This window comes from Nycticebus coucang, chromosome 11, assembly GCF_027406575.1.
Source record: "Nycticebus coucang isolate mNycCou1 chromosome 11, mNycCou1.pri, whole genome shotgun sequence".
NCBI lineage: Eukaryota > Metazoa > Chordata > Mammalia > Primates > Lorisidae > Nycticebus > Nycticebus coucang.
The window spans coordinates 113299216-113318074 of NC_069790.1; the positions used below are offsets into that span (position 1 = coordinate 113299216).

Here is an 18859-nt window from a genome sequence, read left to right on the forward strand (position 1 = left end):
AGAAAAGATTCTGCAAGCTGCCAGGAGTAAGGGCCAGTTGACCTACAGGGGTAAATCCATCAGAGTGACCGCAGACATCTCTAATGAAACTTTCCAAGCAAGAAGACAATGGTCATCTACCTTTTATCTACTTAAACAGAACAATTTTCAGCCCAGAATTCTGTACCCTGCTAAGCTAAGCTTCAAAATTGATGGAGAAATCAAATCATTTACAGATATACAAACATTGAGGAAATTCACTACAACAAGACCAGCTCTACAGGAAATAATTCAACCTGTTCTGCACACTGACCACCACAATGGATCAGCAGCAAAGTAAGAACTCAGAAATTAAAGGACAGAACCTAACCTCCACACTGATGCAAAAGATAAAACTAAGCAATGGACTCTCACAAAATAAGATGAATAGAATACTACCACACTTATCAATTATCTCAATAAATGTTAATGGCTTGAATTCCCCACTGAAGAGACATAGATTGGCTGACTGGATTAAAAAACACAAGCCATCTATTTGCTGTCTGCAAGAAACACACCTGGCTTCAAAAGAAAAATGAAAGCTTCGAGTCAAGGGTTGGAAGACAATTTTTCAGGCAAATGGAATTCAGAAGAAAAGAGGAGTTGCAATCTTATTTTCAGATACATGTGGATTTAAAGCAACTAAAGTCAAAAAAGACAGAGATGGTCACTTTATATTGGTCAAGGGAAAAATACAACAAGAAGACGTTTCAATTCTAAATATTTATGCACCCAATTTAAATGCTCCCAGATTCTTGAAACAGACCTTACTCAGTCTGAGCAATATGATATCTGATAATACCATCATAACAGGGGACTTTAACCACTCCTCTTACAGAGCTGGACAGATCCTCTAAACAGAAATTAAAAAAAGATATAAGAGATTTAAATGAGACCCTAGAACAACTGTGCTTGATAGACACATATAGAACACTCCATCCCAAAGATAAAGAATATACATTCTTCTCATCACCCCATGGAACATTCTCCAAAATTGATCATATCCTGGGACACAAAACAAATATCAACAGAATCAAAAGAATTGAAATTTTACCTTGTATCTTCTCAGACCATAAGGCACTAAAGGTGGAACTCAACTGTAACAAAAATGCTCAACCCCACCCAAAGGCATGGAAATTAAACAATCTTCTATTGAATAACAGATGGTTGAAGGAAGAAATAAAACAGGAAATCATTAACTTCCTTGAGCATAACAACAATGAAGACACAAACTACCAAAACCTGTGGGATACTGCAAAAGCAGTTTTGAGAGGAAAATTCATCACTTTAGATGCCTACATTCGAAAAACAGAAAGAGAGCACATCAACAATCTCACAAGAGATCTTATGGAATTGGAAAAAGAAGAACAATCTAAGCCTATACCCAGTAGAAGAAAAGAAATATCCAAAATCAAATCAGAGATCAATGAAATTGAAAACAAAAGAATAATTCAGAAAATTAATGAAACAAGGAGTTGGTTTTTTTGAAAAAATAAATAAAAGAGATAAAGCATTGGCCAGACTAATTAAAAATAGAAAAGTAAAATCTCTAGTAACCTCAATCAGAAATGATAAAGGGGAAATAACAACTGATCCCACAGAGATACAAGAGATCATCTCTGAATACTACCAGAAACTCTATGCCCAGAAATTTGACAATGTGAAGGAAATGGATCAATATTTGGAATCACACCCTCTCCCTAGACTCAGCCAGGAAGAAATAGAGCTCCTGAAGAGACCAATTTCAAGCACTGAGAGCAAAGAAACAGTAAAAAAGCTTCCAACCAAAAAATGCCCTGGTCCAGATGGCTTCACTCCAGAATTCTATCAAACCTTCAAGGAAGGGCTTATTCCTGTACTGCAGAAATTATTCCAAAAAATTGAGGAAGAAGCAATCTTCCCCAACACATTCTATGAAGCAAACATCACCCTGATACCAAAACAGGAAAAGACCCAAACAGAAAGGAGAATTTCAGACCAATCTCACTCATGAATATAGATGGAAAAATTCTCAACAAAATCCTAGCCAATAGATTACAGCTTATAATCAAAAAAGTCATTCATCATGATCAAGTAGGCTTCATCCCAGGGATGCAAGGCTGGTTTAACATACGCAAGTCCATAAACGTTATCCACCATATTAACAGAGGCAAAAATAAAGATCACATGATCCTCTCAATAGATGCAGAAAAAGCATTTGATAAAATCCAGCATCCTTTTCTAATTAGAACACTGAAGAGTATAGGCATAGGTGGCACATTTCTAAAACTGATTGAAGCTATCTATGACAAACCCACAGCCAATATTTTACTGAATGGAGTAAAACTGAAAGCTTTTCCTCTTAGAACTGGAACCAGACAAGGTTGTCCTCTGTCACCTTTACTATTCAACATAGTGCTGGAAGTTCTAGCCAATACAATTAAACAAGACAAGGAAATCAAGGGAATCCAAATGGGAGCAGAGGAGGTCAAACTCTCCCTCTTTGCTGATGACATGATCTTATACTTAGAGAACCCCGAAGACTCAACCACAAGACTCCTAGAAGTCATCAAAACATACAGTAATGTTTCAGGATATAAAATCAATGTCCACAAGTCAGTAGCCTTTGTGTACACCAATAACAATCAAGATGAGAAGCTAATTAAGGACACAACTCCCTTCACCATAGTTTCAAAGAAAATGAAATACCTAGGAATATACCTAACAAAGGTGGTGAAGGACCTCTATAAAGAAAACTATGAAATCCTCAGAAAGGAAATAGCAGAGGATATTAACAAATGGAAGAACATACCATGGTCATGGACGGGAAGAATCAACATTGTTAAAATGTCTATAATTCCCAAAGCAATCTACCTATTCAATGCCATTCCTGTCAAAATACCAACATCGTACTTTCAAGATTTGGAAAAAATGATTCTGAGTTTTGTATGGAACCGGAAAAAACCCTGTATAGCTAAAGCACTTCTTAGTAATAAAAATAAAGCTGGGGGCATCAGCATATCAGATTTTAGTCTGTACTGCAAAGCCATAGTTGTCAAGACAACATGGTACTGGCACAAAAACAGAGACATAGACACTTGGAATTGAATTGAAAACCAAGAAATGAAACTAACATCTTACAACCACCTAATCTTCGATAAACCCAACAAGAACATACCTTGGGTGAAAGACTCCCTATTCAATAAATGGTGTTGGGAAAACTGCATGTCTACATGTAAAAGACTGAAACTGGACCCACACCTTTCCCCACTCACAAAAATTGATTCAAGATGGATAAAGGACTTAAACTTAATGCATGAAACAATAAAAACCCTCAAAGAAAGCATAGGAAAAACACTGGAAGATATTGGCCTGGGGAAAGACTTCATGAAGAAGACTGCCATGGCAATTGCAACAACAACAAAAATAAACAAATGGGACTTCATTAAACTGAAAAGCTTCTGTACAGCTAAGGACACAATAACCAAAGCAAGGAGACAACCTACACAATGGGAAAGGATATTTGCATATTTTCAATCAGACAAAAGCTTGATAACTAGGATCTATAGAGAACTCAAATTAATCCACATGAAAAAAGCCAACAACCCCATATATCAATGGGCAAGAGACATGAATAGAACTTTCTCTAAAGATGACAGACGAATGGCTAACAAACACATGAAAAAATGTTCATCATCTCTCTATATTAGAGAAATGCAAATCAAAACAACCCTGAGATATCATCTAACCCCAGTGAGAATGGCCCACATCACAAAATCTCAAAACTGCAGATGCTGGCGTGGATGTGGAGAGAAGGGAACACTTTTACACTGCTGGTGGGACTGCAAATTAGTACAACCTTTCTGGAAGGAAGTATGGAGAAACCTCAAAGCACTCAAGCTAGACCTCCCATTTGATCCTGCAATCCCATTACTGGGCATCTACCCAGAAGGAAAAAAATCCTTTTATCATAAGGACACTTGTACTAGACTGTTTATTGCAGCTCAATTTACAATCGCCAAAATGTGAAACAGCCTAAATGCCCACCAACCCAGGAATAGATTAACAAGCTGTGGTACATGTATAGCATCTAATACTATTCAGCCATTAAAAAAAATGGAGACTTTACATCCTTCGTATTAACCTGGATGGAAGTGGAAGACATTATTCTTAGTAAAGCATCACAAGAATGGAGAAGCATGAATCCTATGTACTCAATTTTGATATGAGGACAATTAATGACAGTTAAGGTTATGGGGGGGAAGCAGAAAGAGGGACGGAGGAAGAGGGTGGGGCCTTGGTGTGTGCCATACTTTATGGGGGCAAGACATAATTGCAAGAGGGACTTTACCTAACAATTGCAATCAGTGTAACCTGGCTTATTGTACCCTCAATGAATCCCCAGTAGTAAAAAAAAAAAAAAAAAAAAGAATAACATATGAAGTGTGGTTTTACTTTTGAAAGTTAGAGTAAAATGAATTATTCTTGAAGAAAGAAAACTCCACCCTCAACAAAAACAAAACAAAAAAATAAAAAAAAAAAACACCAAAAGAACAAGAAAAGATAAAGGAAAAAATTTTTAAATGTAGAGAATATTTGAAAAAATTATTATTAATAGTTGGAAGTACATATTTTAGAATTAGACTGATCTGGTTACTTTCTAATTTTGCCAATTTCCTCTGGAGAGGTTAACTCTTATCTATAAAATGGAGTCAGTGATATGTGGCTCTCAGAGGCTTAACTTATTTGAGAAACCAAATTGTCAGACTCAATCCCTAGCACAAGAATAAAGCTGAGTAATAACAATGGTGCTAGCAGCCCTGGCAGTAGGAGAGGTTGCTAACACTAGCTGACCATTCTGAAAACTGAGCCTTAAGAAGTACTAGGTTTCAATAGTAGTAACTGTTTAAAACATTAATTCATTGAATCCTTACTATGACCCTGTAAGTCATGCTTTTATTAGTGCACATTACAGATAGTAAAACCAAGGCATACATGGTTAATTTACTGCCTAAAACTATTCACCAAGAGGTAGGGATGGTTGTTAAGGCAACGCACCTAGGGGTGCCCTGTGAAGGAAAGACTTCATCTCTGCATCACAGCCTGTGGACCTGGGGGTGGTGGAGATGGTGACATCACAGGCAAACAACCTGTGAGCTGGTAGGAGCTGGGAGAAGAGGAGCCTGTTCCTTCTCCAACCCTGCCATTGGTATCTTGGTATCAGACTCCTCTGGGGTACAGCCTTTGTGTGTTTTCAAGTGAGTGAGATCATGAAGCATAAGGAAAAATCAGGCCCTTGGATTTCTAGGCTCTACTACAAGCTTCATTTTTGTTTTTTTCTTTTTCATGGCCAACACATTGGACTTCCTGGTGGACACTATAACTTCTGCATCCTTCTCCTGCAGTCCACCTAGATGTTAGAGGATCAGGAACTCAGATATCAAGAGAAAGGGGGGGGGGGCGGTGGGCAGATAAAATCTTTTCTGAAACCTTGATGATTAAAGAATATTCTGGCTGACCAAGATCCAAGAGTAGGGTTACAGTAGCAGTGGAAAAGGAGATGTCCCTGAGGGGCACAGCATCTCAAGGAAGAAGGAGAAGGAGGGTTTCTTTCCTGCCCCAGAGACATCTGCGGATCTCTCTGCTAGCAGTTTATCTAAGAAAATTCACAGCCATATCCTCAGTTGACCTAGAGTTTCACAAAGCAGCTTCCTAGAAATAATGTTAAGCAGCATAACGCCACATCAGTGACAGTTGGTCCTCAGTGCATCTGTGGTGACTAACATCCCACAATTTTCCTAACATGCTTTTTCCCCCAAAGCAAGCATGTTTCAGAGCAATTACTACAACAGGCACTGAGAGGGAGACAGCTGCTGCAAGGCCCTGTGTCAGCATTTGTCATATCCAATTTCATCTGCAGTGAGATGAGTTACTGTATTAGGTTCAAATTTTCTCTGGATATGTTTAGGTGCCATTTAGTTTTTTTCTAAGCTTACACACATACAGTTATTCTGCTTCTTCGAGCACACCTCTCCTCTCCCTTGAGAGCCAGGGAGAGAGAAAAGACATGACCAAAAAGGAAAAGCTCTTTGTAGAAAGCATGCAGGGATTGTACAGCATCCATAGGAATAAAGAACATTAGACTGATTTAAAAGATTACAGTACTTTTGGAGAGAAATTTGAAGTCAGGTATAGAGATGAAGTGGAAAGGAATTCTGAGATAAGCATTCAAAGAAAACCTTTAAGGCCTCTCAGATCACTATAATAGTCTAGTAGGAATTCAACAGACTAGAAATCATTATATGAAAAAGCATGTATCACATAAGGAAAATTAGAAAATTTGTGGAGTCAAAACATTGCCAAGATGATTCTTCAAGATCTGTGACCAACCACAGCTGTGGGGTTTGGAGAAGTGAAACTATTGCATTATGCAGAATCTCAAAGTTTTAATTTTTTTCTGAGGCAGTGCAGATAGATGGTGCTATTTGTCTGGCCAGGAAATGAATGAAAGTTGGGCATCAGAGACTAAGTACATCACAGCATTCTTCAGGCAGCATTCTCCATCTGACGCTGCCATGAGCCACAGGCTCCTCTGCTGTGTGGTCCTTTGTCTTCTGAGAGCAGGTGAATCTTGGGCACAGGTGAGGAGTCCTTATTGTTGGCTTCCCAGGATCTAACTACAAAATGTTTCTTCACAAATGTCACATTGATCTACCTTCCCCCGGCTTTGTTTGATCACCCTTTCCTCCCCTGCACAGGCCTCAAGGATGCTTCACTCACACAGTTCCCAAGACACAGGATCATTGGGGTGGGAAAGGAATTCACTCTACAATGTTCCCAGAATCTGAATCACTTTGCCATGTTCTGATATCAACAAGACCCAGGATTTGGACTGCGGCTGCTCTATTACTCACCTGGTACTGAAAGCATTGAAGAAGGAGATGTCTCTGAAGGGTATCGTGTGTCTCAAAAAAAGATAGAATATTTTCCCCTGACCCTGGAGTCTGCCAGCGCCAACCAGACATCTGTGTATTTCTGTGCCAGCAGTGAATCCACAGCACAGCCACATCCTCTCTGCACAGAAAAGGGGCAAACCAAGGAGTGAGAGGGGCCTGCCCTCCACAGTCATCACCCCAACCAAGAGAATTCCTTCCCAAGATTTCATCAAAGCCCTGGCCTGACCTTGCCTTCCTTGTTTCTTTCTTCCTTTTCTTTTCCCTCCAGGACACCTCTCTTGCTATAGTCAATTCTCGTCCCTTGTCAATGTCCCACTAGACTAGAGGGCATTAACACAATGTGAACGCTATTCTCTTAGTCTGCAGTGATGCTGTCACAAAATACCCAAGACTGAGTAATTTATAAATAATAGAAATTTATTTCTTTCAGTTGGAGAAGTATAAAATCAAGGCACTGACATGTTCAGTGTTTGGCGAGGGCCTACATCTCTGCGACTGAGATGGCAGTTTGAGGGCTGTGTTGTCACATGGTAAAAAGGCCTTAGCTAGCTTCCTCCAGCCCTTTGCTAGGCTCTGATCCCTACCACAAAGGCCCCACCTTCTAGTACCACCACAGTGGGGATTATGTTTCAACATGAATTTGAGCAGGGACACAGTCAAACCATAGCAACTTTCTAAAGCAAACTTCACTTTTCAGATCCATGTGTAAGGAAATGTTGATGAAATTGAATTCTGTTGAATCAAATGAAGAAAAGTAAGTTTCAGGTTTGGAGAGATCCTTCAAAGATTCTTCACAAGTCTCTCACTGGCCAACCATGTTGCTCAGGAAAATGAGAACTGGTGGCAGTAAGATGTGCTCAGATGCAAAACAGTCTCAACAGCAAGAAAAGAGGATGAAGAGGGTTTTGGAAGTTTTTGATTATTTGTAGGCTCAGGATCATGTAGAGGTAGAGTTATTTTATGCGTGTGTGTGTATGACTGTGTGCTAAAGAGAAATGACATATGTTTGCCTATAGGTTTTACTGAGAAGCAGAACCTCACTTAGGTAGATGCAGGTGCAATTTTTAAAATCAATATCTGTGGCCCCAAATAAATAGACCAGAGCACAAGGTTTCTGAGTAGTTCCCTTAAGAGGGATATCCAGAAGAGCTGTGATGGGACCTATGATTGGCACCCTCCAGGACCTCCATAAGAGCTGCGCCCCCCCCAGACCCCGGTAAGAGCTGTGCCAGGACCCGCTACCCTGCCCGCTGGGCCTACGAGCCCCACAACCCTGCATCCTCCCTCCTGTACCCTCCCTGCCTCCACACCACCCGCTTGTCTGGCCAGGGACTCTGGTAGCTGCGTGCCCTCTGGAGCCCTCCCTGCCTCTGCATGGAGCCCTTCTCCTGGCCAAAGACTGCTAGAGTCTTGGGCCCTCTGTGCCAAAGTCACTGGGCACCAGGCACTCCCAGAACTGCGTGCAACACCCCCCACCCTGTTGCTGGATCCGGGGGTGTCATATTCCAGAGATGCTCCCACAACCAGAACCCCCTGGATGCCCAGAAGATTTACACAGGGTCACACCCTACAAAGATCCAGCAACAATAGAGTGATCCCCCGGGGTCTAATCTTGGAGAGACACCACCCCAACTCTGAGGACGGCCAGAAGCAATGGTGAAAAACAATAATGAGACAAAATTGAAGAAAAAACTCTCACAATATGAATAATTAGAATAGATCAACTCCCCCAAGGAACAATGGGGCAGACATAGCACAAGATCCCATACACAAACAAATAGCTGAGAAGTCATAAATTGAATTCAGAATCTGGATAGGAAATAAGATCGAATTAGAATTCCAAGCAGTAACCCAAAAGATGTCTCAAGAATTCAACGAATTCAAAGACCAAATGACCAAAGATTTTGACACATTCACATTGAGACAAAAAGATGCAGCCCTCAAAGATCTGAGAAACACAGTAGAATCTCTCAGTAACAGAATGGAGCAAGGAGAAGAAAGGATTTCTGACATTGAGGACAAAGCTTTCAAATGCTCCCAAACTCTCAGAGAGGAAGAGAAATAACGGGCAAAAACAGATCACTCTCTCAGAGAGCTCTGGGATAATTCGAAGAAAACCAATATTCATCTTATAGGGATCCCCAAAAGCGATGAAGTGGCTTCACAATGCACAGAATCTCTTCTCCATGAGATTATGAAAGAGAACTTTCCAGACATGCCAAGAGATTCTGAATTTGAGATAGCTGACAGTTTCAGAACTCCAGCACTACTCAACCTGAATAAAACATCCCCCAGACACATCATAATCAATTTCACTAAAGTTAATATGAAGGAGAAAATTCTGAAAGCAGCCAGAAGAAAGAAAACCATTACCTACAAGGGGAAGAATATTAGAATAACTTCAGATCTCTCTGCTGAAACCTTTCAAGCAAGGAGAGGATGGTCATTGACTTTTAATCTCCTAAAACAAAATAACTTTCAACCGAGGATCCTGTACCCAGCTAAACTGAGGTTCATTTATGATGGAGAAATTAAATACTTTAATGACATTCAAATGTTGAAGAAATTTGCCACAAGTAAACCAGCTCTCCAGGGTATTCTCAGACCTATCCTCCATAAAGACCAGCATAATCCCCCACCACAAAAGTAAACTGACCCAGAAAATTTTGATCAAGTTCCAACTTCCACAGTCACAAAAGGATTAAAAATGTCCACCGGACTCTCAAAAGGCTTATCAATATTTTCAATTAATGCGAATGGTTTAAATTGTCCTCTAAAGAGGCACAGGTTGGCTGACTGCATAGAAAAACTCAAGCCAGATATCTGCTGCATACAAGAATCTTATCTTACATTAAAAGACAAATACAGAAACAAGGTGAAGGGGATGGTCATCTATACTCCAGGCAAATGGAAAGCAGAAAAAAGCAGGTGTTGCCATCCTATTCTCAGATGCAATAGGCTTTAAAACAACCAAAATAAGGAAGGATAAGGATGACACTTCGTATTTGTTAAAAGTAATACTCAATATGATGAGATTTCAATTATTAATATTTATGCACCCAACAAGAACACACCTCAATTTATAAGAGAAACTCTAACAGACATGAGCAACTTGATTTCCATGAGTTCCATAGTAGTTGGAGATTTTAACACCCCTTTAGCAGTGCTGGATAGATCCTCCAAAGAGAAGCTAAGCAAAGAAATCTTAGATTTAAATGTAACCATTCAACAGCTGAACTTAATAGACATCTATAGCACATTTCATCCCAACAAAACTGAACACACATTCTTCTCATCAGTCATGGAACATACTCCAAAACTGACTACATCCTAGGGCACAAATCTAACCTCAGCAAATTTTTTAAAAAAGAAATTATTCCTTGCATCTTCTCAGACCATCATGGAATAAAATTTGAATTCAATAACAACAGGAATCTGCATACCCATACAAGAACATGGAAGCTAAATAACCTTATGCTGAAGAATAGATGGGTTATAGATGAGATTAAGAAGGAAATCACCAAATTTTTGGAACAAAACAACAATAAAGACATGAATTATCAGAACCTCTGAGATACTGCAAAGGCAGTCCTAAGAGGGAAATTTATAGCACTTCAAGCCTTCCTCAAGAAAACGGAAAGAGAGGAAGTTAATAACTTAATGAGACATCTCAAGCAACTGGGGAAGGAAGAACATTCCAACCTCAAACCCAGCAGAAGAAAAGAAATAACCAAAATCAGAGAGAGTTAAATGAAATTGAAAATAAAAGAAGTTTACAACAGATCAATAAATCCAAAAATTGGTTTTTTGAAAAGGTCAATAAAATAGATAAACCTTTGGCCAACCTAACTTTACTCTTTTAAAAAGAGTAAAATCTCTAATTTCATCAATCAGAAATGGTAAAGATGAAATAACAACAGACCCCTCAGAAATTCAAAAAATTCTTAACGAATATTACAAGAAACTTTACTCTCAGAAATATGAAAATCTGAAAGAAATCAACCAATACTTGGAAGTACGCCACCTACCAAGACTTAGCCAGAACGAAGTGGAAATGTTGAACAGGCTTATATCAAGTTCTGAAATGGAATCAACTATACAAAAATCTCCCTAAAAAGAAAAGCCCAGGACCATATGGCTTTACGTCAGAATTCTACCAAACCTTTAAAGAAGAACTAGTACCTATATTACTCAATCTCTTGCAAAATATAGAAAAAAAAGGAATACTACCCAACACATTTTACAAAGCAAACATCACCTTGATCCCTAAACCAGGGAAAGACCCAACAAGAAAAGAAAATTATAGACCAACATCACTAATGAATATTGATGCTAAAATACTCAATAAGATCCTAACAAACAGAACCCAACAACACATCAAAAAAATTATACACCATGACCAAGTGGGATTTATCCCAGGCTCTCAAGGCTGGTTCAATATACATAAATCTATAAATGTAATTCAGCACATAAACAAACTAAAAAATAAAGACCATATGATTCTCTCAATTGATGCAGAAAAAACTTTTGATAATATCCAGCATCCCTTCATGATCAGAACACTTAAGAAAATTGGTATAGAAGGGACATTTCTTAAACTGATAGAGGCCATGTACTGCAAATGCACAGTCAATATCGTATTGAATGGAGTTAAACTGAAATCATTTTCACTTAGATCAGGAACCAGGCAAGGTTGCCCATTGTCTCCATTGCTGTTTAACACTGTAATGAAAGTTTTAGCCATTGCAGTTAGGGAAAAAAAGGTGATCAAGGGTATCCACATTGGGTCAGAAGAGATCCAACTTTCACTCTTCGCAGATGACATGATTGTATATCTGGAAAACACTAGGGATTCTACTACAAAACTTTTAGAAGTGATCAAGGAATATAGCAGTGTCTCAGGCTACAAAATCAACAACCATAAATCTATAGCCTTTATATATACCAACAATAGCCAAGCCAAAAAACAGTCAAGGAGTCTATTCCTTTCACAGTAGTGGCAAAGAAGATGAAATATTTGGGAGTTTATCTAACAAAGGATGTGAAAGATCTCTACAAAGAGAACTATGAAACTCTAAGAAAAGAAATAGCTGAAGATGTTAACAAATGGAAAAATATACCATGCTCATGGTTGGGAAGAATCAACATCGTTAAAATGTCTATACTACCCAAAGCAATATATAATTTTAATGCAATTCCTATTAAAGCTCCATTGACATATTTTAAAGATCTTGAAAAAATAATACTTCATTTTATATGGAATCAGAAAAAACCTCGAACAGCCAAAACATTACTCAGAAATAAAAACAAAGCAGGAGGAATCATGCTACCAGACCTGAGATTGTACTATAAATTGATAGTGATCAAAACAGCATTGTACTGGCACAAAAACAGAGAAGTGGATGTTTGGAACAGAATAGAGAACCAAGAGATGAATCCAGCTACTTATCATTATTTTATCTTTGACAAGCCAATTAAAAACATTAAGTGGGGAAGAGATTCCCTATTTAACAAATGGTGCTGGGTGAACTGGCTGGCGATCTGTAAAAGACTGAAACTGGACCCACACCTTCCACCATTAACTAAGATAGACTCTCACTGGATAAGAGATTTAAACTTAAGACATGAAACTATAAAAATACTTGAAGAAAGTGCAAGGAAAACTCTTGAAGAAATCAGCCTGGGTGAATATTTAATGAGGAGGACTCCCCAGGCAATTGAAAAAGTATCAAAAATATACTACTGGGACCAATCAAACTAAAAAGCTTCTGCACAGACAAGAACATAGTAAGTAAAGCAAGCAGACAGCCCTCAGAATGGGAGAAAATATTTGCAGGTTATACCTCCGATAAAGGTCTAATAACCAGAATCCACAGAGAACTCAGACATGTTAGCAAGAAAGGAATAAATGATCCCATCTCAGGGTAGGCAAAGGACTTGAAGAGAAACGTCTCTAAAGAAGACAGATGCACGATCTAGAGACACATGGAAAAAAGCTCATCATCCTTAATCATCGGAGAAATGCAAATCAAAACTACTTTGTGATATCATCTAACCCCAGTAAGAGTAGCTCACATAACAAAATCCCCAAACCAGAGATGTTGGCATGGATGGGGAGAAAAGGGCACACTTCTGCACTTCTGGTGGGAATGCACATTAATACGTTCCTTCTGGAAGGATGTTTGGATAATACTTAGAGACCTAAAATTAGACCTGCCTTTTGATCCTATAATTCCTTTATTAGGTATATATCCAGAATACCAAAAATCACAATATAACAAAGACATCTGTACCAGAATGTTTCTTGCAGCCCAATTCATAATCGCTAAGTCATGGAAAGAAGCCCAAGTGCCCATCGACCCACGAATGGACTAGCTAATTGTGGTACATGTATACCATGGAATATTATGCAGCCTTAAAGAAAGATGGAGACTTTACCTCTTTCATGCTTATATGGATGGAGCTGGAACATATTCTTCTTAGTAAAGTATCTCAAGAATGGAAGAAAAAGTATCCAATGTACTCAGCCCTACTATGAAGCTAATTTATAGCTTTCACATGAAGGCTATAACCCAACTATAGCACAAGAATATGGGGAAAGGGCCAAGGGAGGGGAAGGGAGGAGGGAAGTCAGGGTGGAGAGAGGGTAATGGGTGGGGCCACACCTACAGTGCATCTTAGAATGGGTACAGGCAAAACCTGCTAAATGCAGAATACACATGTCTACATACAATAACTAAGAAAATGCCACGAAGGCTAGGTTGAGCAGTTTGAAGAGAATATTTCAGATTGTATATGAAACCAGCACATTGTACCCCTTGATTGCACAAATGTACACAGCTATAATTTAACAATAAAATAAATAAATAAATAAATAAATAAATAAGAGGAATATCAGGTGATAACCACCCTTAGTAGTTTCCTATTGTTGCATAACAAATCACTGCAAATTTAGCAGGTTAAGACAAGATCAATTTATTGTTTCACAGATCTGTATGTCAGAATCCCCAGTTGGTGTGGCTGGGACCTTCTCAGGGCCTCATAAGGCTAAAATCAAGGTGTCAGCAGGCTGCACTCTCATCTGGACCTCAGCTTCTCCTTCCAGCTCATTCTTATTATTAACATAATTTGGTTCCTGTATCAGCAAGGCTGAGGGCTTCGATTTTTTGTTGGCTGTCACTGGGCTATTTCTTTCAGCTCTTTTCTGGTTCTCTTCATCTTAAAAACCAGAAATGCTCATCAAATCTTTCTCATGCCCAAATCTCTCTGAAATTCCCTTCTGTTACAGGCTAGAGAAAATTATGTGCTTTTAAAGGGCTCTTGTGATATGATTAGGTTAGTCCCACCTGGATATGCCTTTGTCAAATAATGTAACATAATCAGAGTAGTGATATCTCGACACATTTTTAGGTTCTAGGAGATCATACGTTGGCAAGGGCCACTGGTGATCATTATGTAGTTCTGCCTACCAGAATAATGGAGATGAAATACCAAGAAAATCAGGAATAGAAATTCAGAAAGCAGATAATTAAATGCATTAAGTTAAAATTCATGACTATTCAAGAGACATTTCATAAGCCTGCCCATGCAGTGGATCAAGGTTTCTTCCTACTTCTTTGTCAGGAACACAGTACAAATGTGGGATGGAGTGGCCTTTGGTACAAGGGAGCAAAGGGCAGGTCTAGGAAGGAGATGCAAGGGGGTTGGTCTGGCTCCAACTAGAAGGACACGGGAGACTTAAGACAAAGAATAGAAATGTTTCAGTCTATGAGTTGACAAGAAAGAAAGATAAAACCAGAAGAGTTATCAATGAAAGGGCAGGGGAGTGGGAGGGCAGAATGCAGTAACAGTGGAGTGCATTTCTTTTTTGCAATAATTGAATTTAATTGGCAGAAGAAATGAGATACATAAATAACTTTATCCTTATGAAGTTTGAGGTACCTTAACATGGAAATAGATCTTCTTATGTTGATTAGCTATTTTAGAAGGTAGGACAATCCTTTGAAATTCCAATGAGTAGAAAAAGTAACAACCTCAAGGATTGGAAAGCAATAAATATCAGGAGCCAGTCAACAGATGAACATCTAGTGTGAATTCAGTTTTATTATCAGCAACTTGGTAAAAGCTTCCTGAAGAAGAAATTGGGGATGATCTGTACATTAATTAAAGTCAAGCAACAGCAAATTGTTTTTCTTCTTGTGAACTGACCCAGCCTTCCACAATGAGACAACAGACTGTAACTCAAGGTAACTTAAATAACTAATGAGTTTCGCAGGAATGAACTGCCCTGCAATCCCATTGATGGAACAAGAGTGCTAACAAGATGAGGAGAGAAATGTTACTTTCAGAGTGCAGAATCCCTGAGGTGGAGGCAGACCTTCTTTCTCTTTCCACGAGGTGGTTGCTGTTCACTACTCCAAAACAGGACCTGGGAACACAAGATGCACTGCCCAGGGCTCCAGGAATCCAAGATCAGTACCCTCCAACCTGGCTTCATGTTAAAGCAAAAGTAAATTCACTCAGGACACCAACTGCACACTTCCATCTAGAGGCGGGATGGATCATGCCATCTCTCCCTACAGCGTGGCACTTCTTCTGGGTTCATGACTTGGACTTCTGAGTTCATGATCTTGCACATCTATTTGTGTAAGATTTAGATACTGAGGATTACACTCCATTCCTCTTTCTCCTTTGCACTGGACATTCAATCCATATGCAAGTTCTTTCATTGCTAAGTCCTAAATAACGTCACTCTTCATCTATTATTGTAACACTGTCATATTTATGCCCTTTGTATCAGCTTCCCAGATAAATATAATAGCTGTCTTACCAATCCCTCAGGTTCCTTTTTAATCCTCACCCCTCCTAATCTAGTGTTAGCATCATACCCAAGTGTAATCAAAAAATTTGTTCTATCTCTCCCCTTCCATAGAATCTTTCAATAGATCTCTATGGTCTATGATACATAAAATCTAAGTGTATTCAAATGGAAAATAAACCTACAACTATCCTTTTAATATTTTAAAAGGAGATAAAATAATTCTTTGTCAAAAGTATCTTTGTATTATAACAAAGTTCTAACTAGAGTTCAAGATGGCGTCATCTGTGCTTTATATTTTTTACCTCAAGTAACTTTGATATCTTTCCATATTGACAGCATCAGAGTTGTGTGCTGGGGAGGACATGTATTAATCATGTCTCTTTATAGTATTTTCCAATGTTGTGACTTCTGGTGTATTGCTTATCATAGAGAGACTCACCCTCCCAAGGGTAGAAAATTCCTAGAAACAGCAAATAATTGTTCTTGGAGCAGGATTTTCATATCAAAACAAAAGTCCAAAGCCTATATCCCAAACTACCTCCTCCATTGGGCTCTCACAGGGCTTTTATACTGTGGACCCCTATTCTCCTGCCCTAAGTACCCCGGGGCCAGATATCAGGCAATTTAAGACAACCCCTACACTCTGGAGCCCACTGAAATTATTCAAATTGACCAAACCCAAACCTGCTTAGTCTGCTTACCCTTCCCCACCATTCATGCCAATGAAAACAAAAATAAAGTTCCTTGCCAATGTTTCCCTTTCTTTTTTTTTATTACATCATAGCTGTGTACATTAATGTGATCATGGGGCACCACACCCTGGTTTTATAGACCTTTTGACACATTTTCATCACACTGGTTAACTGCTCCCTCTACTTTATGATAGATGGTCACAATTTCTATTGTTGTTTTTCTAATTCGATCTTAAGGTCTTTCTCTTTAAAGTGGCCATAAGCTAAGATAGCAACTCTTTACGAGAGCCCTAACTAGGGGGAAAAGTTAGGTTCAAGTGTGTGTAGTGTCAGGTTCTGGGGTGTGTGTCAGATTCATGGTGGGGGGTGTCAGATTCATAGGGGTGTGTGTGTAAGATTCATGGATGGTGTGTGTCAGGATCATGTGTGTGTTTGTCAGATTCTTGTGTGTGTGAGCTTCAGGCGTGTGTGTCAGGTGAGGAAGTAAAATCGAAGTGCATGAATAAATTTATTATGAAAAGTTTATTACTCATGAGTACCAAAGCAATCAGGAGTCAAATGCGAAATCCAGAGAAGGCTGAGAGTTCAACCAGAGGGTGGAGAGCCAGGGGGAAAAAGAACAGAGGGGGGAGAGAAGTGGAGGAGGAAGACAAAGAAGGGAGAACTATGCCCTTACAGTTTCATGTACTTTAGCCCTTAGGGGTTGTGGATTGGCTAATTTTAAAAAGAAAACTTATTTAATGTTGCCCCTCAAGTTTGATTAGGGTCAGCAGCTGTGGGATGTGTTGAGTTTTGAGTCAGGGGAATGAGGGAAAAACAATCCACACTGCACACAACCATGCAGGGGAGGGAAGTTCAAATAATACACGTCAAGCCTAAGAATTGATGCCAAGGCAGCAACTGTATTGAACCAACTGATGATACTTACCCTAGTGTGTTCCTGTGTGGAACTGTATTGAACCAACTGATGATACTGACAGTGTGTTCCTGTGTGGCCCTGCATGGGGTGCAATGCCCTCCCCTCTTGGCAATTGTAGCAACTATACCTTCGGCAGCATTTCTGTACTGATCTGTTAGTCTCACCATAACTGAATGATAATAAAACCTGTCTTGAAACGCTTGCTGTGAGTAGGAAAAATGGGTCAGCAAAAAAAGGAAACCAAAGACCTAACCAGATTGAGCCACTCCCTGGAAGACACACAAGCCAACCACTCCTTTGTCTCCATGTGATTATCAGATCTTCAAGTGCAACAGTGTATAGTAGGCTGACTTGCTCTCTTTTTTTCTTCAATCTACTGAATCGTTTTCTACTTTCTTTATCAAGGGCCAGGAGAGTTCTGGGTGCAGTGGCCATTGGGGAGGGAGTGACTCCATCTAGAAAGGAGATGGGTGAACAAAACATCTCACATATGTAATGATTTCTGTGATCACAACCCCCGTATAAAATCCAGTCATACTCTCCACTGCTCACATCCTCACTTTTCTCTAAGTAACATTAAAATCTGTCTCCAAACATGCTATGCACAAAACATTTGCCTAGCGTGCACATCTGCAAACTCATTCTTCTTTCAGATGCTACTTAAACCAATAGCACTTTGCAAACTGTGCTGTTTCCTAAGAAGGCTGTAGGCTTCTTCCTCTGTATTTTTTGCATGCCTTACATAATCCTCCCCTTTTGCAAATACCAAAGTATAACATTTATTGATATAGTGATCTTACAATTGTCCCATACAATCTTTGAGGTAAGAAAATGTGCCTTTCCATTATTACTTTTCCGGAATCTTCTAGGGATGTTTCCCACAACATGGTATTGAATATAATGATTGAATATAATTGACATTGGGGCAGGGATTTTTGCCTCTTGTGTTCATGTCTCTATTCTTAGGGTCTAAAACAGCACCTGACACGAGATAGGTATTCATCATATCTTTAAAAGAATGAATGAATAATCAGCAATGCTGGCAATGATTTGACCCTGGGCTTGCCTCCCTACCCCACAACCTGCAGTTAACCAGTCTTACCTTCTTTTCTAAGAACTTCTGACAGGCAGAAAAATTACTTCCAAAGATGTACCTGTCCTTATTCTTAGCACCTATGCATATATTACCTGAATGAAAAAAAGAGAATTAACTTTGTAGATGGAATTAAGTGTGCTAATCAGCTGTTCCCCTTGATGGGGAGATTACTCTGGATTATTCAGGTGGGCCCAATCTAAACACATGGGTCTTCAAAAGTGGCTACAGTTAGAGTAATGTGAGAACTTCCTGGCACTGTCTTTGAAGATAAGGCGACCAAGGAATGTGTGTGGCTTCTGGGCCCTGGAAAAGGCAAAAAGTCAGTTCTCCATTAAAATTTCCAGCCCTTCAAGAAGGGCTTCAAGAATATTTTCATGA

General features: G+C 39.2%; 1 long non-coding RNA gene and 1 gene segment (V, D, J or C); both read left to right on the forward strand.

Annotated features, from left to right (window-relative positions):
• The window catches only part of LOC128598243 (T cell receptor beta constant 1-like), a 232182-nt gene that overhangs the window by 95344 nt on the left and 117979 nt on the right, over positions 1–18859 (forward strand).
• Positions 6492–17070, forward strand: LOC128598257 (uncharacterized). Its single transcript, XR_008383608.1, has 4 exons — positions 6492–6621; positions 6756–7043; positions 16800–16809; positions 17060–17070. It is a non-coding gene; the product is annotated as an uncharacterized LOC128598257 (long non-coding RNA).